This window comes from Ovis canadensis, chromosome 22 (genome assembly GCF_042477335.2).
Source record: "Ovis canadensis isolate MfBH-ARS-UI-01 breed Bighorn chromosome 22, ARS-UI_OviCan_v2, whole genome shotgun sequence".
Lineage (NCBI taxonomy): Eukaryota > Metazoa > Chordata > Mammalia > Artiodactyla > Bovidae > Ovis > Ovis canadensis.
The window spans coordinates 57118179-57142131 of NC_091266.1; the positions used below are offsets into that span (position 1 = coordinate 57118179).

Below are 23953 nucleotides of genomic sequence, written 5' to 3' on the forward strand. Positions count from 1 at the left end.
TTCGCTTAATACCCTTGAACTCTATCCATGTCATCACAAATGGCATGATTTCATTCTTTGTTAATGACTGAATAATATTCCATTGTAAGTGTATACCAGCATTTTCTTTCTAATTCATTCATCCATTGATCTTACTTAGGTTGTTTCCATATCTTGGCTACTGTAAATAAAGCTGCAGTGAACATGGGGGTGCATACATCTTTTCAGCTTAGTGTTTTTGTTTTCTTTGCATAAATACTCAGAAGGGGAGGTGGAATTTCAGAGCCGGACCACTTGCCACCTGGCTGACACTGAGGATACTCTCACTGGTGGCAGATGATACACAGATTGTCCCTGGCAGAGGAGTGGCACTGCAATTGTTAAGTGAACCATTTGTGCTTCTTCCTAGATTGATTTCTGAATCTGAAAATGACAAGCAATGTTTTATTGGATTTCTGTGAGTATTGTTTAGCAAGGAGCTAGTGATCAATATGATTACTGGTTACATTTTTTTCTTATACTTTAGATTTCTCCTACAGGTTATGATTGCTTTGATTGCACTATTTGAAAAAATATTTTGTCATCTTTTCCCAACTTTTTTCGTTCAATTCAACTGTTCTACTGGAATTCTCTTTTAATCTGGAGATTTCTGCCCCAGCGCCCTCTGTCTGTGAACTTCAATTTGAAGGAGCTGCAGTTCCAGTCTTGTGTACAGTTCTCCTCATGGGGCTTCCCATTCCTGCTTCCTTCTGTTAAATCCATTGTTTTCTGGATTCCACGTTTAAAACCTTTCTTAATTGATGCCCTGATTTTGTGGAGGCACTTTCTTAGAAGAGTGGTAAAGGGGAAAATTTTATGAGTCTGAAAAATGTCTCTAATCTGTCCTTCCATTTGGTGGATGATTTGACTGGACATAGAATTTTGAGTTGAAAACGGTGTTTATTTTTTTAATCAGAAACTTAAAGGCATTGCTTTGCTGTCTACTTGAGACGGATTCTGATTCAATAGCTGCTCAACAAACATTCCAGGTAGTGCTCTAGGCATTGGAGATACAATGTTGAATATGACAAAGTTGCAGGCCTCGCCTGGTCATCCAGTGGTTAAGACTTCACCTCCCAGTGCAGAGGGTTGTGGATTCCATCCCTGATCTGGGAGCTAGGATCCCACATGCCCTGCAGCCAAAAAAAACAAAACAAAATGGGGACAATATGGTAACAAATTCAATAAAGACTTTAAAAATAGTCCACATCAAAAAAAAATCTTTTAAAAAAAGACAAAGTTGCTACTCTCATGAAGGAGACATAATAAAAACAAGAAAAAAAGACTTGGTTTGTGCTATGAATTGAAATAAGGCTAAGGATATAAATGCTGACTGCTGCTGCTAAGTCGCTTCAGTTGTGTCGGACTCTGTGCGACCCCAGAGACAGCAGCCCACCAGGCTCCCCCATCCCTGGGATTCTCCAGGCAAGAACACTGGAGTGGGTTGCTATTTCCTTCTCCAATGCATGAAAGTGAAAAGTGAAAATGAAGTCGCTCAGTTGTGTCCTACTCTTAGCGACCCCATGGACTGCAGCCCACCAGGCTCCTCCGTCCATGGGATTTGCCAGGCAAGAGGACTATGCTATTTTAGATATGATGAGCAGGGACACCTAAGAGGAGGTGACATTTGAGATGAGAGTTGAATTGTGAGAAGTAGTGAGTCATGCAAAGATTCAGGGAACATGTGTTCTAGTCAGAGACAGTGACAGAGAAAAGTCCTCGAGGATAAAATGAGTCTGGCACATGTAACTGGAATGTGGTACACAAGGGAGGAAATGCTAGAAAATGAGTTTGGTTCTCATTCTCTTTACTTTGTAAGTGACCTAGTACGTTTTATTTCTAGAAGCATTTAGGGGGTGGTGATAACTTGAGATGGCTGTGAACTCTTTGATATTTCTCCCACTGAAATGGAAGATCTATGTTTCCTCCCCTTTAATCTGGGCCCTGTGATTCTCTGATGAGTAGAATATAGTAGAAATGGCATTGCGTCCATTTCTGGATTCGAAAGATTGGTAGTTTCTCTTTCCTTCGTATTGAAACAGTCGCTCTTGGAACCCATCTGCCATGCTGTAAGGAAGTTCAAGACACAGGAAGAGGCCGTAGGTAAGGCCGCTGCTGAGCTTCTAGCCAGTCTGAGTGACCTGCCAGCCATGGGAGTGAGCGTTTTGAAAACCCAAATCCATGGAGCCTTGGAATGACTCTGGTTTTAGCTGCAGTCTCGTTGCAGCCACATGAGAGCTCTCTCCCAACATGAGAACTGGCTAACTGAGCCCTGTCAACTCATAGGACAGTGAGAAATAGTTTTAGTTATTTCAACGGATGCCTTTTCAATTTGGAGATTCATCTTCTTCAACTTTGGGAAATATTTTTGTTATTCTCATATTTTTTCTTTGATAATTTCTTCCTTCTTTTTTGTTCCATGTCTGGATCTCCTGCTAATCAGATGTGAGATGTCAGGGACTGACTCCCTAAGTCTCTCATATGCGTTCATATTTTAAATCTTTCTTTAAATCTATTTGTAAGTTATTTTTATTAAGTTACCTTTAACTTTCTGCTGTTGTTTCTTTTTCCAGAATACATGGCAAGTGTGGTTTTCAGTTTCGGGTTTGCTTTTGTCTAATTGATAGGCACCAGGAAGGGGTGAGGTTGGCTTCACTTACACCTGGTTTTTATTTCCAGCCCGTTCTCTTGGTTCTCTTGGGAGTTTTCAGCTCTCTGCAACGTTCCTGGTGTTTCGTTGGCCCTCTGCCCCCAGCTCTGGGCTGGGACACCTCAGCTCTGATTCCCCTGTGATCAGTGTCCATCTCCTTCTCGTTACCCATAAACATGGAGCCATCTCTTGGCTGGTGTGCTGTCCAGTTTGCTTCATTATTGCCCTAAGACGCTTGAAAACAAAAAACATCCTTTAGCGATCACTTTAATGAAGTAAAAGGGAAAGAGTTTTCTTGAAGGGAAAGAGTTAAGTGTGTATGTTCTACTTGCTTCCTTAATGGGAGTTTCTTTTTCACTGCATAAGGAGATAAGGAACTGTAAACATTATCTTTTTATTTTAATAAAGCCACCTATTTACTGTCTTAATAAACATTAGTTTGAATTTACTTTCCTTTTAGAACTTTTATATAATCAGCAGTTCTAGACATTTCCTGGGAAATGTTTCGTTTCCTTTTCATTCTCGGCCATATGCTAGTAATTTTCAGCAAGTCTGGATTCATATGAATTTGAATTGGGCAAATAAGTAATACAAAATAAAAATATTATAAAACCTTACTTTATAAGCAAATTTTGAAATATGTCAAATATCCTCAAATTAAAAACAATCTTTTTTTCTTTTGTTAATTACTTTTTAGGTTAAGAATCCTTTCAAAGCTGACTGGACAAATGATGAAAACTGCGCCAACACAGTAGCCATGTGGTGGCGCCACCTCCGCTGGTACAGATGTATCTGCCGTTTTTCCTCAAGACTGAGGGAAGGAACCACACGGTTCATAGGCATTGGGACTTTCACTTGTGATTTTCAGTCAGTTCAGTTCAGTCGCTCAGTCGTGTCCGAGGCTTTGCAACCCAATGGACTGCAGCACGCCAGGCTTCCCTGTCCATCATCAACTCCTGGAGTTTACTCAAACTCCTCCATTGAGTCGGTGATGCCATCCAACCCCATCTCATCCTCTGTCATCCCCTTCTCCTCCTGCCTTCAACCTTTCCCAGCATCAGGGTCTTTGCAGATGACTCAGTTCTTTGCATCAGGTGGCCAGCATATTGGAGTTTCAGCTTCAGCATGAGTCCTTCCAATGAATAATCAGGACTGATCTCCTTTAGGATGAACTTGCAGTCCATCTCCTTGCAGTCCAAGGGACTCTCAAGAGTCTTCTCCAACACCACAGTTCAAAAGCATCAGTGCTTCGGCACTGAGCTTTCTTCACAGTCCAACTCTCACATCCATACATGACTGCTGGAAAACCCGTAGCTTTGACTAGACGGACGTTTGTTGGCAAAGTAAGTTTAGTGTAATCAAAAGTGTTTTTTTTAATATGTCAAGGCAGTCTAGCCCAACCATGATACTTTGGTACTAATGTGAGGACTAAAAAAAAAATGCTTCTGGGTAAATGAACTGGGAACAGAACTTAGATTTGATAGAAAACCTTGCAGGAGGGCAAAACAGCTCATGATGACAGTACTGGAGGTTGTTTAGAAGAATACATCATGTACAATATGGGAGGTGATGCTGAGAAAATTATGGATAGCACTAAGATGCACATTAACCACAATGACTGTGGACCCAGGTCCTCTGAAACTATGTCTTTGACTTCCATGCTTGTTCTTAAGGGAAAATATGACTTAAAATACTTGAGGGTTGGATTACACAAGAACTTCAAGAAAACATCAAATGTGATCATCCTGAACCATCCTATTCCTGAATAGGGGTTTTCTGCTTTTAGAGGGTTTTTATATCCTTGTCTTATTTCGACTGTGTAGGCCCGTGGAGAAGGTGAGGTGGGGGACAATTTTACACCTGATGAAACTGAACATATAATGTTCGGACACTTGACCCAAGTCCAGGTTAGAAAGATGAATCGGGACTAAACATCCAACGTTTAGACGCCTCGGTGTTTTGCTATTATAGGGTTTTTACATACACACACATATCACAGAACTCCATCTTCTTAAAGAATTCCTTCTCAATTCAATCAAAATATTTAAATATATGAGAAGTAGGATTTATGATCAGTTGAATTCAGTGCTCTGAATAGTAGAATAGTTTTGAAAATTAAATATTAACGCTAATGAAAATTAGATCACCCTTCAAATTTTCTTCAAAAAATTACTATTCACATGAGTTAAAATTCCTAGACCAGAAAAGGAGGCGATCTTCCTCTTTCTCTGGACCCCAGTCTCCACCCCTCCCTGGCCCATCCTGGCCCGCCCCCCAGAAGCAGCCTCTGTCACTAGTTTCTCCTGTGAATTCCTAAAGAGAGTCATTAATTTATGTATCATAATACAGTATAGTGTGAGTTTTTCAGAACATAGAATTTATATACTGTACATAATACTATACATCGTATGCAAACTTATACCCTCCTTTTTTTACGTAGATGGTGGGTGACATATTAGACACACTGTGCTGCCTCTAAATTTTTTTTCACTTAATGATGTATATTGGAGAGTTTTGGGTGTTGGCACGTAAAGAGCACCCCATCATTTCTAAGAGTTGCTCAGTTTCCCACTGCATAGTTGCACATTTAATTCATTAAATGAAGGAGGAAACAGAACAGGCTCAGTCTTGAAAGCAAGACTCCATCTTGGGCCAGACTATGAGCTATATGCCCAGTATCTATGGAGACGACATACCAACTGAAAAAACAGGCCCCCCGAAGGAAGAGCCCCAGGGCTCTCCATTGCCCAAAAGAGTACCCTAATTATCTGTGTAACCGAATAGAATCATAAATTCTATTATGCTTACTGGGGAATGACCACAACCTATTGACAATTGACCGCTGTTAACTACCTAGGCTTAAGGCTTATGAATCACAGGTTAACTTTGATTGTATCTCTCTTTTTCCTTTGCTCAGACTAGTTTCAGGGAATTTTGGGGATGTGGGTTTGGACACATATGCTTAGGGTATATAAGGGTTTCACAAAAGCTGGTTGGGGTCCTTGGCTAAGAGGATACTCTGCCTTGGGCTCGCGGGTATAATAAACTGTACTCCACTATCTGCATTGTCTTTCTGAGTGAGTGTTTCCCAGAATGTGTGGCTACAATAAAATACTGATGGAATTTTTTTTTTTTAGGTATCTTTGCCATTTAGAATCGGCATTAACAGCCTTTGCTCACTTCCCCTTTCCCAAGGGGGCCTAGTGACATTTTCAAAAAAGACAACTTGATTTTACAAGGCTGGTAGAAGTTGACAGTGGCCTGTCCCAAAAGAACTTCTCATTTTATAGCCTTTTTTTTTTTTTAAGACCATTTTGTTTTGAAAAGTAAGCAAAATATAGAACTGCCCTCAAGAAAATTTGATTGCAGCCTGAAGCAGTAGAGACTGGCTTCAGATCCCAGATACACTTAGAAAAACAGAACACCTCAGGCTCCCAGTACCTACAAGCTCTCTGCCCCTTGTTGTCCTCCTTCTGGGCAGCAGAGGTTTCTGGAAAGTTGCCTCTGGCCTGGGTCAGATTGCTTACACACTGCCGGCTCCCAGGCCAGCGTTCCCAACCTTAAGCCAAGGCACATTTATAGAACGCTTCCATGTGATCCTGGGAAGACAGACCGCGGGCGCAGGGCAGTGCTGAAGAGCCGTAACATCAGGAAGAGAGGGCCTCTCCCCCTCTCTGCCCCTCATGCTGAGAGGATACTGGGTAAGTAAGCCTCAGATTGATGGCTTTATTCCTTTGAGCAACATGTGCTTTAAACTGGTTTGGCTGCCGAGATTAGCGGGGTAAATGCATTTCTTTCTCTTTTTCCCTTATAAAGGGAAATTGAAGGCCCATCTGTGCTTCTTATTTCTCCCCTTCTGATTGTCTCCAAAGCCGCATAAACCGAATTTTTTCTTTCCACTTAGTGATTTGTTGCTTTTGGTAGGACAAGTCCTCATTAACGTAGACCTCCGTCTCTTCCCTGGTAAAATAAAGTTTGGGCTAGGTGATTATTGAAATTTCTTCTGGCTTCTGTGATGATTCTGCCAACGGCAAACTGGATTTTCAAGTATTTATGAGCCTGTGGAATGATGATTTAAGAGAGCCCTGAGGGCCTGAGACACCAAGACTTTATGACAACAAGTTATTTTAAAGCTGGCGATGCTGTTGATTTTGACATGTTTGCACAGCGTCTCTCTAGACTCCACAAGTACCTTTTCAGACCTGCTTCTGACGTCGTGACTGCCAACTTGAGCTGCCATGTGATTTCAACAAAAGCCGAGTGTTTCTGAGTTTGACTTGGTGTCAGCTATAACCCAGTCATCAGATCACACTGAAGTAAGGCAGTGAACTTAGCCTCAGGAGAGAATCTAGCAGCTCAGTTAAACACAGTGGAGTGTGGGAGTGTGTGTGTATCCGTGAGTGTGTGTGTGTGTTTCATTTCACAGCACGTTCCGTGCAACAGAAATGCACAGACTGAAATTCTTTATCCCACTTACTCTTGCGTATAATCCAGTGTGTAATAGCTGAGTTTGTGTGGATGCGGGGGACAAAGCTCCTCCCAGTTTTAGCTGCGGCTCCCATATTGGCCCACCATCCTCTCCAGTGAATACCTGTGGGCTCCCTGGTAGGGGGGCGGGGGGGGGAGCGGAGTTCCTGCTCTCAGGTCCAGCTGACCTTGCCCTGTTGCTTCTCTCCGTGTCCTCCTGCATGGATGCCGAAACCAGGTGGGCCCTGTGGATGGCTGAGGTTAGGGGAACCCTTATAATCCAGTTCTGTTGTGAGTGTCCACAGGTTTTTACTTTTACTATGCAGTTTGTTCTGTCTGTTTACAAGAGGGGTTTTGGGAAGACCTGAAAACTCTGCTGCCACCATCTTCCCAGAGGGTGGCATTTCCCACTCTGCAGGCATTTAATTGCGCTCAGGGAGACCAGCTCGCTTCTGCAAGAGCGCTTATGGGTAGTCATGAGGGTCTGGCCCAGGAGCCAAGGCAACGGGCAGGAAGGAGACAAGAAAAGAGACCTTGAGAAGGAAGAATTCAGAGGGCTTGGTGAGTATGTATTGGAGAGACGAGAGGAATGAAGCAGAGGGGCAAATAACAGATAATCATCAATTCATTCAGCGAACATTTTAAGTGATCTCCATGTACCAGACCCCTGGAAACAGTGGCAGGAAAGTCACATAATCCAGGCCCCTGTGGAGCCCCCAGGCTGGTGGGGAGACAGAGACTAAGTAAGCAATCACAACACAGTGTAGAGTTACCGTGAGAGCCCCAGGGGATGTGGCTGAAAGAATGTGGGCCTCTCAGAGGAAATGGGAAAGTCAGGAGAGGGATTGGCTGGGAGATATCAAATGTGCATTTCAGGAGGTTGAGTGACTATGCATCATCCAAGTGGAGATATCCATCAGAGAGTTAAAAATGCAGTGGAGGTGGAAGGGAGAGGTCAGGGCTGGTGTCTAGATGGGGAGTCTTCTCCATGGGCTCAGTAGAGGAAGCAAGGGGACCTGTGGAATCTTCTAGGAGAAACCCAGGCTGGAAGACCAAAACCTGAATCTCATTAGAGGGCTTTACAAAGAGGAGAAAAGGAGCACTGGAGAAGGAAAAAGAGAACGAGGTTTTGCAGCACCTTTCAGAAAAGTCCTAAGTGGAGGGAGTTTGTGGAGGAGGGTGGGTAACAGTGTCAGGTGCTACGGAAATGCTAGAAGATGAGGACTGTGAAGAGGCCATAGTGTGAAGGTCATGGGCAACTTTTGAGTGTGGTTTTAATCCAGGAACATTTGGTTGCAAGAAACAGAAATTCATTTAAAAAGAGAAGGGGGGATTCGTTGAGAAGACACAGCTCTGCGTTGTAGCAACTCTTTTAACCCCTACTTCTCAGTTCCTACCTGCTTCATTCCAGTCTGAAGGTGGGCCCATCTCTGCTGGGCGCCCATTCCAAGTCCCCACTCAGGTCAGCACACACAGGCTCTGGGGGTCTCTGGCGCTGAGCTAAGCCCTCCTTCTCATTGCCTCCTGGCTTGTAGCCTCCTTCATGGACTTCCAAGACCCCTATCAAATAGCAACAGAGGGCTCGATTTCTGTAGCCAGGCTGCTTATATCTGCGCGAAGTTCTGGAATGCCTAAAACTGGTTGTGGCTCAGGGTGCCGGGGCACCAAGGTAACGTCCAGACTCTACCAAGGTCCAACTCACCTCTGAATAGTTGCCTTTGGTACTGATCAAATCCTGAGTTACAAGATTTAAACCATGAAATATAATTTCTTTCTGCTTGTGCTCCTTTGGTACAAAAGGACTGTGAGGGTTAGGAGGTGGGTGAAGCTGGAGTGATCATTTCTAAGTAGGACCAGGTTTCTCATTTTTGTGGGGGCACAATTTTGTAGGTGACTCAATGAGTTTATAAAACATGGCCCTGGGAATTCCCTGGCAGTCCAGTGCTTTCATTGCCAAGGACCTGGGTATTATGAGTGCTTAGTCAGTATGTGGCGGGCAGAGAGAAGGATGAAAGTGTAGGTTTCACAGCAAAGCATAAAGGCAAGCCCTTGTAAGTCTGCTGCTTGAGTGTGTGATTTGGTGGGAGTAGAGAAGTATAAGCCGGGTGGCTGTGACAAGTGCAGGCAAGGATGTGGATTTAATAGGCCAGGGGTAGGGGACGGCAGTGGGTGGCTGATAGGGAAGGGAGAGAGCCAGGACAAACGCCATTGACCAGATTGTGGCGTATCAGCCAGCAGAAAACCAAACTCACTGTGATGCTCACGCTGGTCCAACGCTCTGATTCCCAAGGAGATGACAAGCCTAGGTGAGATTTGTCCGGCTCAGCACAAGAGATCCCATCCCAACAGCAAAGGCAGGGCATGGGGACCAAGACTGCACGTGGTGAGACAAGAGAGGAGCAGCCAGACACCAACCAAGAAACTCACACAGAGAGACAATCTTTGTGGGCTTGGCTGCACCCTCTGACAGTCGCTGAATAACCCATGACCCTTGTCCTGGGGTTCTTGATTCAGTTGTGTTCAGAAGAGGTGGAGATCCATGTGTTTTTACAATCCCAGCCTGGCAGGCAAGTTTGTGCATATGTTTCAATCATGGGCAATGCCTACGTACAGCAGGGGCAACTCAGGATAGCTGCCACTTTGCTAACATTTCGTAAATGTTAATGGAGATGTTTAAAACTGACATAGTGGAGTCACTGGTGTGAGAGGGTGCTCTGAGTTTGTGACCTAAAAAGGGGAATTTCTGCTCCACACTCAAGTCAGGGAACAACTTGGCTGAGCCCAGTGCCAGAAGTGGTGCCAAAGAATTATAAAGAGATTAAACCCAGCAACGCAGGCTAATGTTGTTCCAGCAAAGAGGGCTCACTTTCTGTAGCCAGGCTGCTTATATCTGTGCGAAGTTCTGGAATGCCTAAAACTGGTTGTAGCTCAGGGTTCCGGGGCACCAAGGTAACGTCCAGACTCTACGTCCAGAGGTCCAACTCACCTCTGAATAGTTGCCTTTGGTGCTGATCAAATCCCAAATTGCAAGATTTAAACCATGAACTATTATTTCTTTCTGCTTGTGCTCCTTTGGTATGAAAGGACTGTGAAGGGTTTGGAGGCGGGTGAAGCTGGAGTGATCATTTCTAAGTAGGACCAAGTTTCTCATTTTGCGGGGACACAATTTTGTACATGACTCTATGAATTTAGAAAACATGGCCCTGGGAATTCCCTGATGGTCCAGTGTTTTCACTGCCAAGGACCTGGGTTCAATCTCTGGCCAGGGATCTAAGATCACACAAGCTAAGGGGCATAGCCAAAACAAACAAAGAAACAAAAAACAGGAAAAAAAAAACATGGCTCTGTATTCACTTTTGGTCACTTAAGAAACCATCCCTATGATTACACTTCTGCCGAAACATAGGTTCAAGTTAGGATCTGATGACGTTATTTTGCATCTCGTATTTCATAGCAAACAGATGAGACAACAACTCTTGAATCCTGTCAGTCACAAGATCATCCTCTTATGTGTTCCAGTTCTTTGAAGAACATTTGGTGAGGGTACTGTGTGCAGCAGCATCTGGCAGAAGCATCGCGATGTGACGTCTGTTGAGTGTACTTCCCTGTCCCCCAGCACCAGCCCCAGGCTGTCTAAGATTGAGATGCTTTTGCAAATGCCTCATTCCTTGGTGGCTTGGGCCTTCCCAGGTGGTGCTAGTGGTAAAGAAGCTACCTGCCAATGCAGGAAACAAGAGACATGGGTTCAATCTCTGAGTCAGGAAGATCCTCTGGAGAAGGGCGTGGCAACCCACTCCAGTATTCTTGCCCCGGAAATTCCATGGACAGGGAAGCCTGGAGGCTACAGTCCATGGGATCGCAAAGGGTTGGACATGACTGAAGTGACTTAGCACACAGCACACACCACTGGTGGCTCACTCAGTAAAGAATCTGCCTGCAATGCAGGAGACCACCTGCAGTATAAGAGACCAGGGTTCGATCCCTGGGTCAGGAAGATCTCCTGGAGAAGGAAATGGCTACTCACTCCAGTATTCTTGCCTGGGAAATCCCATGGACAGAGGAGCCTGGCAGGTAACAGTCCACGGGGTTGCAAAGAGTCGGACACAACTTAGCAACTGAAAAACAACAACAACAAATTACTAGCAGGTCACCTTCGTGCATGCTTGGAAAGGGATGCTCTGATTGCAATCATCACCATGGATGGGGCAAAGATCGACTCAGTTGGGGTTGTTGGAGAACTGGAGTCACACATGAAAGAGGAAGAATTTCTTTTCCTCTCTCCCAATCTCCTTCCCTGTCTTCACTTTTTATTGTGCTTTTCAAGCATGCACAAAGGGAAGGAGAATATTATAAGAATCCTCATATACCAATTACTAGTTTCAATGATTATCCACATCTGGACAATCTTATTTCATTTATAACTCTACTTGCCATTAATGTCTGTCCCAACTATGATCTTGTTTTCAAGCAAATCATTCCATCATTTAATCAGTAATATTAAGGTATCTACCTCTAAAAGATGAGGACTCTTTTTAATATGTGTATAATAATAACATCATACCTAAAAATAAACAATAACTCCTTAATATTAAAAATCCTGTTGGTATTCAAATATCACTGGTTGTGTCGTTTTTTAAGGCAGTTTATTTCAATCAGGACTCAAACAAGAACCACAAATTTCCTTGGGTTGATATGTCTCTTAAGGTACTTTTCTATTCCACACCCCCCTTCCGCCCAAGTTTCCATAATTCTCCTATATCCTCCATTATATATGTCCTCCAGAAACTTCCTGTCTTTCACCATTGTAGTTACCTATAAGTTCTTGTCGGCTACTTCCACCTCTAGGACATCTGTGTGTCTGCTTTTATTGATCATTCTCCCTCTTGATTTCTGTTTTCTGTTCTGTTTTTCTCCTTCCTCACATATCCAGCAGTCTGTTATTATGTATTGGGTATCATAGTAGGTACTACATTCTATTCTCTTCCTTTAAACAATATTGTATTTTCCTCTACAGGCAGTGAAGTTACTGAGAGGTTGCCTTGATCATGTGGTGGCTTAGTTTTAGACCTTGTTCAGTTCAGTTCATTTCACTCGCTCAGTCGTGTTCGACTCTTTGCAACCCCATGAATTGCAGCACGCCAGGCCTCCCTGTCCATCACCAACTCCCAGAGTTCACTCAGACTCACGTCCATCGAGTCAGTGATGCCATCCAGCCATCTCATCCTCTGTCATCCCCTTCTCCTCCTACCCCCAATCCCTCCCAGCATCAGAGTCTTTTCCAATGAGTCAACTCTTCCCATGAGGTGGCCAGAGTATTGGAATTTCAGCTTCAGCATCAGTCCTTCTAGAACACCCAGGACTGATCTCCTTTAGAATGAACTGGTTGGATCTCCTTGCAGTCCAAGGAACTCTCAAGAGTCTTCTCTAACACCACAGTTCAAAAGCATCAATTCTTTGGTGCTCAGCTTTCTTAAAGTAGGTCTATTTTGATTTAGCCCTTATTCCTAGGGGATAATGTTTAGTCCTGAAATATAGTCTTTATTCATATGGTGTAGTTATTCCAGGGTTTTAATGAGAAATGCAAAGCATTAACCAAGCCCCTCTAATTCCATGGGTCGGGGGGTCTTCCCTGATGGCTTAGACAGTAAAGAATCTGCTGGCAATGCGGGAGACTCAGGTTTGACCGCTGGGTCGTGAAGAAACCCTGGAGAAGGGAATGGCTACCCACTCCAGGATTCTTGCCTGGAGAATTCCATGAACAGAGGGGTCTGGCAGGCTATACAGTCCGTGGGGTCAAGAAGAGTTGAACATGACTGAGCAACTAACACTTTCACTACACTTCTAATTTCATGGGACTTTGAACTGCAAACTACCTGCTCAACACTGGGCAGTTGCTTTAACCCCATCTCAGATCTTTTAGCTTCTAGCTGTTGCTTTTTCTTGAGCTCTTTGGAGCTCACCCTGAGGTTGTGAGTTCTAGGAACTGGTCAGAGACTTGAGGGGAATCTGTGTACAGATTTTGGCTCTTTCCCTAAAGAGCTTCCCCCTTCAATTCTATCCTCTCTGGCAGACTCAAACTCTGTTTCTTTAACGTAGCAACAGTGAGATTTTCTGCATGAGTTTAGGTCCGCATTTATCCAATAGTAAAACTATTAGATTTCAAAGATAAAAGATAAAATTCTCATCACCTCCAGAGAGAAATATCAAATAACTTCTAAAGCCAAAAGAATTAGAGTGCTTTCATATTATTAAAAATCAACACACAAAGCAAAGTAATCGTGCAATAGCATTTTAAAACCCCTCCAAATCCCAATGAACTAAAGTGTGAATGAAGGAGTTCATCTTCAGTCAACCAGTTCTTCATCTCTCAAGGCTAGAATAAAACAGATTTCAGCATATAATAACTTACAAATTCTGCTGCCTCGGGAATTGATTGTTCTGGGTGAATTTTCCCAGGTATTCAGTGATTCCTTTCAATATGTACAGATTCAGGTATTTTTCTATTTCAGGAATTTTTTCTTGGATCATAGTTTTTAAATATCTACTCTCCTCCATTGCTTTGTTTTCTTGTTCAAGGTCTTCAACAAAAGGGATATTACTCTCTGTCTCCCATTTCCATATTTTCTCTCTGACCCTATTTGCTTCTTCTTCTTCTTCAAAAAAAAATAGTTTTAATTATGGCTGATGCCACAACTAGAATTTATTTATTTTAAAATGTTGTTCAGTGTTGGCTGCCCTGGGTTTTCATTGCTGTGTGTGGGCTCTCTCTAGTTGTAGCATGGCGGCCGCTCTCTCGATGCAGTGTGGAGGCTTCTCACTGAGGTGGCTTCTCTCGTTGCAGAGCACAGTCTCCAGAGCATGGGCTCAGTAGTGGTGACTCATGACTTGGTTGCGCCGTGGCACGTGGAATCTTCTCGGGCCAAGGATCGAACCGTGTTCCCTGCATTGGCAGGCAGATTCTTACCCACTAGGTTACCAGGGAAGTCTTATTTGCTTCTCTCTTGTGTCTTTTTTCATTCTCGTCATCATTTACCTGATTTTTTTCAGTGCCCTTGTTTAACTTTTTTTTTTTTTTGAATCTCTTCTTTCTTGGGTGCCTCATGATTTATTTACTTCTGAGGTAATCCAGCTGGTTTCTATTTCCTTCCTGAGTCCAGTGAACTGTCTTTGCATTTCCCCCTGATTTTTGTTCATTGAGTTTTTGAGTTTCCAGTCTAAAGTGTTTTACTTATGCTCGACAGCATATTAAAAAGCAGAGACGTTACTTTGCCAACAAAGGTCCATCTAGTCAAAGCTATGATTTTTCCAGTGGTTGTGTTTGGATGTGAGAATTGGACTATAAAGAAAGCTGAGCACTGAAGAATTGATGCTTTTGAACTATGGTGTTGAAGAAGACTCTTGAGAGTTCCTTAGACTGCAAGGAGATTAAAGCAGTCCATCCTAAAGGAAATCAGTTCCAAATATCATTGGAAGGACTGATGCTGAAGCTGAAACTCCAATACTCTGGCCATCTGATGCGAAGAGCTGACTCATTGGAAAAGACCCTGATCCTGGGAAAGATGGAAGGCGGGAGGAGAAGGGAACAACAGAGATGGTTGGATGGCATCACAGACTTGATGGTAATGAGTTTGAGCAAGCTCAAGGAGTTGGTGATGGACAGGGACGCCCGGCATGCTCGCCCGGCATGCTGCAGTCCATGGGGTCCCAAAGAGTCAGACATGACTGAGTGACTGAACTGAACTGACTTATACTCGAATGCTTGTTTAAGAACGTTTAATTGTTTGGTGTTGTTGTTGTTCAGTTGCCAAGTTGTGTCCAACTTTTTGTGACCCCATGGACTCCAGCACACCAGGCTATTCCGTCCTTCACTATCTCCCAGAGTTTGCGCATATTCATGTGTATTGAGTCGGTGATACTATCCAATCATCTCATTCTCTGCCACCCTCTTCTCCTTTTGCCTTCCATCATTCCCAGCATCAGGGTCTTTTCCAGTGAGTCGGCTCTTCATCAGGTGGCCAAAGGATTGGAGCTTCAGCTTCAGCATCAGTCCTTCCAATGAATATTCAGGGTTGGTGGACTGACTTACAATTTTCTTCTGCTTTCTAGCTGTTTTGAGGGTAGGGGAAAGAGTTTCCCCAGGTGATATATATGAATTGCTGTCTCCTGATATTTCCTGTTTTGCAATAGCTCTGTATAGATTTGTTGACATTCCTCTTTTGCATTTTTATAACATTGGGATGCTCTCCAGGATTGCTGGGTTAATACTGCCCTGTTCTGTCTGCCAAGTTTGGTGGCACAGGGTGGGGAAGGTTTTGCGGTTCTCTTTTTCCCTTGTCAGTCTCTAAATTTTCTCTTGCACCTTCTTTTCCCCATTCAGCATGCAGTTACCGTAGAGTGCTTCTCCTGTGGTTTTTGCTTTTTTTTCCCCTCCCCCAGAGCACTGCGTTTTACATCGCGCCTGTCTCTTTAAATGCCCTGTGTTTTGAGACCCTGCCCCTTTGAAGTCCAGGCTCTGATTTGCTCACACACTTTTTTTTTTTTTTGGTATTTTCTGACTTAGAGTAATAAGTCAGACTTAATCATTCTGACAATAATTTTAGACCAACCTCATCTTCCTTCTGTCTTCACTGTTTTTCTGATAGCAAAGAAAAAAAAAATCATTCAAAGTCAGTCTGAGAAAGAGGAAAATTTCATTCCATTCAAACTGAGGAATATAATCCATGAGACAACCTCCCAGAGAGCTCTGAGAAATGCTCTGCAGAGGTAAAAGAGGAGGCCAATATGTCTGTGATTTTGCGGAAGAGAATACGTGCAATCAGGGACACACTTGAACAGAAGTTTGCCGCTAGCCGCAGGAGCAGACATTTTAGTTAATAGTTTTGGTGCTTTTTTAAGTAAGGGAAGATGCAAGAATCTAGGTTCATAAAAATTTTCTCCTGAAGATATCTAACTATCTGAAGGCCTGTTTTGTCAGTTTTCCCAGAGTACAAAGTGCCTCATCCTGATCTTTGCCCTGAATTCCTTTCAAGGTGTATCGTATGCAGGTCTGTGACTCTAGTGGCTAATGACTTGTGTCTGGTAGAACTGGGTAGTGCTTATCTTTTGGAAGCATATTAATTCCTCCCAAGGTTTGGGAGGCATTTTGTGTCTAATTTGTCCCACTGCACTGGGAATTCTCATTCCTATTTCAGGTGATGATTTTGTTGATAAGCCCCTCAATGTGCTGTTGCTGGTTTAGCTCTGTTAACAGAAGTCCAAAGCCTCTGGGCCATCTGTCTTATTAGTCTGTTTGGTTCAGGAAATGGTTTCTTCTTATTGACTCTTATCTAGGAGTTAGACTATTACCATCATGGTCTTATAGGACTATATATTTGATCAATCATTTCAAGTAATCTAATCATTGTTAATTTTATCTGCAGCTCAGTCACACATTTGATAATGCAAGAACCAAGGATCTAGTAAATAGGCAGAAAACAGGTAATACACCTAGTAACACTAACAAGGTCCTAAGTAAGTATTGGGGCTTTCCAGATAGTGCTAGCGGCAAAGAACCCACCTGCCAATGCAGGAGATATAAGACTCAGGTTCAATCCCTGGGTTGGGAAGATCCCCTGGAGGAAGGCATGGCAACCCATACCAATATTCTTGCCTGAAGAATCCCATGGACAAAGGAGCCTGGTGGGCTACAGTTCCTAGGATTCTAGAGTCAGACATGACTGTAGCGACTTAGCACACATACGCAAGTAGGGAATTAAGCAAAGAACTTCCATTAGGAGCCACCCAGTATCTTCCCAGGTTATCTGACCTGTCTGTTCTGCACCAATCACTATCTTTAAGGGAATGATATATCGACATTATACATAAAGTTCACCAAGGATGTCCACATGTACAAGGCAAGTGGCGGGTCATCACAACCCCTTACAAGACTGAGAAAGAAATATTTTATTCTAAGGAGTTACCTGACTTGTGCCAGAAGGAGAAAAATTGGTCTTTATGGTTGGATGGGTATTTCTGCCACTGTGGAGGGGGAGTCTGTTGAGGTATAATACAGATACGTGATACATCCCAGAGGGAAGGGAGGAAGCTCAAGTGGGCAGAGAAAATTGTTCTGTTTAAATTTTTCTTATCTTGTCTTGAAGTGAATTTTTCTTGGCTACACCATGTGACATGCAGGATCTTCCCTGACCAGGAATCAAACCTGTGCCCTCTGCACTGGAAGTGTAGAATCTCAACCACTAGAGCACCAGGAAAGTCCCTAAGGTGGGAATTTTAATCCCATCACTAGGGTACTAGGTCTGTCTGTGCTTTCTACAAAGTTCGTGCTGGGGTGAGCATGGGAGCTGAGGAATTGTGCTCTGGGACTGTCTGAGTTTTCTCTTTTTATTTACAGTTATTTTGAAGACTGCTTAAACTTCTCTTTTATACTAAGGACCTGGTTTTTGCATACATTTCCTTTCTCTTTCTCATTGTTTTGTATCATTTTGGGGGGAAATAGTGGGAGGCAGGTGGTTAGGATACCTCTATTGTTTCAGCTGTCCCCACAGCTAACTTAAAAACAGGAAAACAGGGGCTGTCTGTAGCTCAGTGGTTCCTCCGACTACAGAGTGATCAAATTACCCAATTACCCTCTCTGAGGCTGGTTCGAGACCAGCAGATGCTCTCCAGTCCTTAAAAAAAAAAAAGGAAAATAGGATTAAGATGTTCTTTTGTTCTTGCTGAAAAGAATAAGACTTAACAAAGTCTTAAGAAAAAATAAGACTTAACAAAATCTTATTTATTAGGACTTTAAAAATTATATAATAACTATTTTTATCCTTAGCACTTTAAAAATTATATTATAACTATTTTTATCCTTATGTTTAAAAATTAATTAATTATTTTTCTGGCTGCACCGGTCTTAGTTGTGGCATGTAGGATCTAGTTCCCTGACCAGGGATTGAATCCAGTCCCTCTATATTGGGGGCATGGAGTCTTAGTCACTGGAACCACCAGCTGCTAAGTCGCTTCAGTCGTGTCCGACTCTGTGCAACCCCATAGACGGCAGCCCACCAGGCTCCCCCGTCCCTTAGATTCTCCAGGCAAGGACACTGGAGTGGGTTGCCATTTCCTTCTCCAATGCATGAAAGTGAAAAGTGAAAGTGAAGTTGCTCAGTCGTGTCCGACTCTTCGAGATCCCGTGGACTGCAGCCCACCAGGCTCCTCCATCCATGGGATTTTCCAGGCAAGAGTACTGGAGTGGGGTGCCATTGCCTTCTCTGGAGAAGTCCTCTAATATTTTAAAGATAAATTTACAACAAACTTACCTGAAGAACAGAGGTTTTAGAAAGCTATTTTCTGTTTTACATAATGAAAGTGCCCGATGTTAGCCAAAACTCTCTCTAAAGCCTAACAATTACATTTGCAAAGTCTTATGAACTGTGTCATGCCGCTGTGTGTTAATCTCCTAGTTGTGCTGACTCTTTGCAATCCCATGGACTGTAGCCCCCCAGGCTCCTCTGTCCGTGGGATTTCCCAGGCAAGAATACTGCAGTGGGTTGCCACTCTCTTCTCCAGGGGATCTTCCTAATCCAGGGACTGAACCTGGGTCTGCTGTGCATGGCAGGCTACTCTTTACCATCTGAGAAGGCAAATATCTTCCATTTCTTAGTTTAGCTCTAACTCGTGACTCATCCGTGTTAATATCTTTGGCTCTGATTTGATTGGCACTGGAACTATATCTACACTCAAGATCTTTATCATGTTGTTTGCATTGAAACAGCCTTCCTAGCCCTCGTTCCAGCCTCCTTTCACCCTTCCCTTAGCCTACAGTTCCCAATTAGGTTGATACCGTATTTAATTTCCAAAAATGACAGCACAGTTCAGCTTTTGGATTCAAAGTGATGTCTGAATTTTTGTGGGTTTCAACAGCTTGTTTTCATAAGAAATAGGTTTTGCTAGTATCCAGTCCACAGAGAAGGACTGTATGGAAATTGTGAGTAAGGAGAACCTTATATTTAAATGTATCAGCAAAGATCTGTTTTGACAAGAAAAAAAAGAGAGACCTCTTACTGCAAATCAATACTCAGCTTCATGTCTCCACTTTGGGCTAAGGCTTTATGCGTGGTTTGTAATGTGGGATGCTCAGAGCATCGTCCTCAGGGATCGAAAGGGCAATGACACTTCGTCTGGTGCAGACCACGAGGCCACTAGTGGCCACCCGTCAAGGAGCTGTTCTTGTAAACTGTCATCTCACCGCTCAAGAGGGATTTGGTCCATCCCTTGATTCTCTCTCATATAGTGTTCTTTGTGATGTTTTCAAGATGGCCAAGCAGAACTAGGTGCAGGCTGGTATGAAGGAATATTAAAAGGATACCCCTAAACCAGTCAATCCTAAAGGAAATCAACCCTGAATATTCATGGGAAAGACTGATGCAAAAGCTGAAACTCCGATACGTTGGCCACCTGATGCGAAGAACCAACTCATTGGAAAAGACCCTGAGGCTGGGAAAGACTGAGGGCAAGAGGAGAAGGGGATGACACAGGACGAGAAGGTTGAATGGCATCACTAGCTCAATGGGCATGAGTTTGAGCAAACTCCAGCAGAAAGTTAAGGACAGGCAGCCTGGCGTGCTGTAGTTTATGGAGTCATGAAGAGTTGGACATGATTTAGCGACCAAACAACAACAATGCAATAAACCATCCCAAAACTTGGTGGTTGACAACAATAACCACTCATTTAGCCTCTGATTCTTTGGATTGGCAATTTTGGCTGGTCTCAGCTATGATCCCTCACGTGTCTGTGGTCAGCTGTGGGCTGGCTAACTGACAGCTACCACTCATCAATCATGAAGACAAGAGAACATGCTGATTGAATGCAGTCTCAGAACAAGGCAGATTTAGATTGGTCCTTGACTAAAGGTCTGCACCCATGTCTAAGATAATGGTCCATAAAGTCAGCTAGATTGGCCCTGTTGGTTCTCAGGCGGCCTCAGCACTGGCTACTGCCCAGCCCACGTCCAAGTTGTAGTCACTGTTGTCCAGAGCCCTTAGTTCAGTTCTCATGGAATCATGAGTCAGAATCTAGACTGCGAAGCAATAGAAATAACTCTCCAGTGAACCAGTATACCTCTCTCCAGACAAGATGCCTCAGGATGGAGTGAGGTTCTCATCGCTGCAGGTATTCAAGCAGGGATTCCATGATTATCCCTAGGTCCTAGTTTAGAGGTTCAAAATTTAGAGGGCATCATCACCATGAATACCTGGCCTCTGTCCCCAAAGAACCAGATTCCAGCTCATGAACTAAACCTTTCAAGACCTGTGTCAAATGTCCTGGGATGTGACTGCCAGTAGAGACTGCAGATGTCCCCATTAAAAAGGAGCACAGGGCTCCAGGACTCTCCTGACACAAGAATCCTCCCCTCTCCACCCTATCTGCTTGTGCTGGCTCTGTCCTTGGCCCCATTTCTGACCCTGCCAACCTGATTGTGCCCCTAAGTCTATCCCCCCTTCACAAGTCTCTGGATTCAGTACCTTCCTGCTTCATCTAACCTGAGGCAGCCGGTCTAGGCTAACCACACCCCTGCCCCCCGCGACCTGCCTCACTCTATAACCTCCTCCACCATCCTAGGCAGAAAGAAGTTATAAGGAATGAGACGTGTGTTTTTAAACAGCTAAAATTTGGCAACCACTTAGTATGCACTGTGGCTATTAAATATGATACTGTAGCCATGGGAAAATATTTTTGATATGTTACTGTTAAATGGAAAAAAAGAGGTTTCAAAAAGAATACAAACAGTATGTGTGATCCCCGACTTTTATTTTTGTGGATTTTATTTAAGTTTATAAATACATGCTTACCCAGATGTCAGATGGGGTCTCCCTGCCCTTTTTAAAATTTAAAAGTGGAATAATTTATTTGGAGAGATTTAGAGAATAGGCATTGAATGCTGATTGAATAACAGTTGCCTGTGATGGTTAAGATGCAATTTGAAATGCAGAGAGTCTGATAAAATGGCATGAGCAATGAACAGTCATGAACACCTCTCTGGGTCCAGATGATTCCTCGATGGGTCGTGGAGATCAGAGGCAAAGAACTTGTTTATGGCATCTGCCATAATACCATAAACAACAAGCAGCTTTGAGGAATGCCGTAACGTTCTTCACCTGCTAGTGCTGGAGGGTCTCCCGTGGAAGCGTGGGTCAGGATGGCTCACCACAGGGCCAGGGGCACTGGCCGCAGTAGTGGGAGGTGCCCCTTGGTTTGAGCACTTTTGGAGGTCACCATCAGCTCTACCACAATGCCTACAGACCTCCCTGCCCTTCTAGACTCCAGTTCAAGTCCATGCTTATGAGATCTCCAAAGTCCACCCTCAGATTTCCATGAATCCCCAAAGGTTTATGATACTCTCTGTCTCCTCTACATCAGGCCCCTACTTTATGCTGTCTTTGTTCCATATTGTACTGACTCAAATACGAATAAAACGCAGCCCTTTCCTCAAGCTGCAAACCCCAGTCATAGCCAAAAACCAAATAAAGCAAGACACAGTACTTGCGAAGCACTGGTGAGCGTAGCGTGAAAACTTGGGGGAGAGAGAAGGACTCTGTGATCTGTTCTGTTCAGTTGCTCAGTTGTGTCCGAGACTCTTTGCAACCCCATGGACTGCAGCACGCCAGGTTTTCCTATCCTTTACCATCTGCTGGAGCTTGCTCAAACTCATGTCCATTGTGTCGGTGATGCCATCCAACCATCTCTTCCTCTGTCATCCCCTTCTCCTCTTCAATCTTTCCCAGCATCAGGGTCTTTTCCACTGAATCAACTCTTAGCATCAGGTGGCCAAAGTATTGGAGCCTCAGCATCAGTCCTTCCAATGAATATTCAGGGTTGATTTTCTTTAGGATTAATTGCCTTGATCTCCTTGCTGTCCAAGGCACGCTCAAGAGTCTTCTCCAGCACCACGGTTTGAAGGCATCAATATTTCGGTGCTCAGCCTTTTTTTATTGTCCAGCTCTCACATTTGTACATGAGACTTTGAGATACGATAACAGAAAACAACGTTAAAATGATGTTAGACATTCTTATTATTCAAGTTACCCCATTTCAGGGGAAGTTCCACCACCCCTTTACCTTTTTCTCTGTCTCACACCAAAGCCCAGGTTCATCTCCTCCAGCCCCCAGTTCCTTTCTCTGATCTTGTGACCTCTTCTCTGACCTTCCACCTCAGGAACCAAACCCCAAGTGCTGTCGTTTTACACGGGAGCAGGGTAAACAACTCATTTCCCTGAGCTCCAGCTTCTGCCAGAATTTGCATCTACACAGATTAAATCAAGTTGTTCTGCTACAGGAAGACCATTTCTTCTCTGGAGAAATACTGAGCTAGGCTTGAAAAGGAGCCCAGTCTGGCCCGCTGCAGGATGGAGGAGAGCTGGGATGCTCCACCAAGAGTGAGGCTCTTTACACAGGGGCCAGGTAACCTAAACTCTCTGGCTTGATCCTCAACATCTGTCAACAAAAGCCTTATATTAGCTCTCTGCTTCTCCACTCTAGGCCAGTAGCCCTCTGGTGGGGAGAGAAGTTACAAGATTTTGATATCCTCAATTTTTGATGTGACCAGATGGGGACTGGGCAGTGGACAAGCCATCCAGGAGCCTTGTCCCCAATCAGGGGCTGTATTTCTGTGATCACAATCTGTGTGCGGGGGCTTCCTGGGGGCTCAGAGGTAAATAATCCACTGGCCAACGCAGGAGATGTGGGTTCGATCCCTGGGTCAGAAAGATCCCCTGGAGAAGGAAATGGTAACCCACTCCAGTATTCTTACCTGGGAAGTCCCATGGACAGAGGAACCTGTTGGGCTGCAGTCCATGGGGTCTGCAAATGAGTCGGACACAACTTATCCACTAAACAACAATAGTAAATTCTGTGTGCCATTATGTGAAAAGCTTGGGAGCCTTAGAGGCCAGAGCTGTAGTCCCTCCCAATTCTAATAGCTGGCAATAGAGATTGACATTTGGATGACAGAAAGTCCAGGTTGTAATTGGGTTCGAGTATATTGTTGGTGATGGGGAATCCTAAACAACTCCCTAAAGGCTTCCCTCCCTGGTGGCTCAGTTGGTAAAGAATCTACCTGCAATGCAAGAGATCACCTGTAATGCAGGAGACCTGGGTTTGATCCCTGGGTCGGGAAGATCCCCTGGAGAAGGAAATGACAACCCATTCCAGTATCCTTGCTTGGGAAATCCCACGGACAGAGGAGCCTGGTGGGCTACAGGCCATGGGGTTGCAAAGAGTCAGACACGACTTAGCGCTAAGCCACCATAAAAGTTAGAACTGCTAATGGAGTGAACTCGCTTTACTTTTTCATTTAATTGGACCCATGGTTATTGGGTTTCAGGACAGAGAGTCTGGAACCAGGAGAAAGAAGATTTGGGTTTGATCTCAGCTCTGCCAGCATATCAGAGTCAAGTCAGAAGGCAGAATGTCCCAGTTATTTCAACAGCAAGAATTTAATATAAAGGATTGCTATCTAGGTAAATACAAAGGCAGACTTTAAGGGATGATGGAAGGCAGACACTGCAGGAAGCAGGCATCACACTTAGGGCTTAGGGAGCACCGAGAAGCACAGGCATGGAGGAGGGGCTCCACAGAAGGGGACCTCAGACCTCTGTGGAGGGATTTCCAGTCAGTTGGGGCTGATGTCTATGAGGCTAGCTCTGTGAGAGCTGGGAAAACTGGACTCCTCCGCTGCCCCAGGGGGGGACTGTGGCTGCTGAGAGGGAGCGGTGAGCCTGGGGTGATGCTCCCAGAGGCGGGAGGCAGACAGGAGGTTGTGTGCCTTACTTCCG

General features: G+C 44.1%; 1 protein-coding gene across 11 annotated transcripts in view; it reads left to right on the top strand.

The window, feature by feature from the left end:
- Positions 1–6013: 6013 nt before the first annotated feature.
- Positions 6014–23953, top strand: part of TACC2 (transforming acidic coiled-coil containing protein 2) — a 230714-nt gene continuing 212774 nt past the window's right edge. For all 11 annotated transcript variants that reach the window (XM_069566725.1, XM_069566735.1, XM_069566728.1 and 8 more), the window contains exon 1: positions 6014–6369. The gene's annotated coding sequence lies outside the window, so the exon portion shown is untranslated. The remainder of the gene's footprint in view (positions 6370–23953) is intronic.